Below are 294 nucleotides of genomic sequence, written 5' to 3' on the forward strand. Positions count from 1 at the left end.
GTGTGGGTTCTGGACGCTGGTTTGGCCTCGTGTGGCGATTCCCACAGCTCAGCGGGCCCCGGCTCTATCTGCAGGAGCCTGACGTCAGCCGGGCCTGAGATGATAAGGGGTCCGGCGGAGCTCAAGGGGGTTTAGACTAACAGAGACAGTCTGGATAAGAGCTCAGACTGATAAGAGCCCAGTCTGTGGAGTTCTATTGTTCAGAGGATCCTCCACAAGCCTCTTATTTTGACACGTATGATTGTTGACTGTGTGTTTGTGTGTGAGTGTGTGTGTGTGTGTGTGTGTGTGTGT

This window comes from Sinocyclocheilus grahami, unplaced genomic scaffold, assembly GCF_001515645.1.
Source record: "Sinocyclocheilus grahami isolate Dianchi unplaced genomic scaffold, SAMN03320097.WGS_v1.1 scaffold949.1, whole genome shotgun sequence".
Taxonomy (NCBI): Eukaryota; Metazoa; Chordata; class Actinopteri; order Cypriniformes; family Cyprinidae; genus Sinocyclocheilus; species Sinocyclocheilus grahami.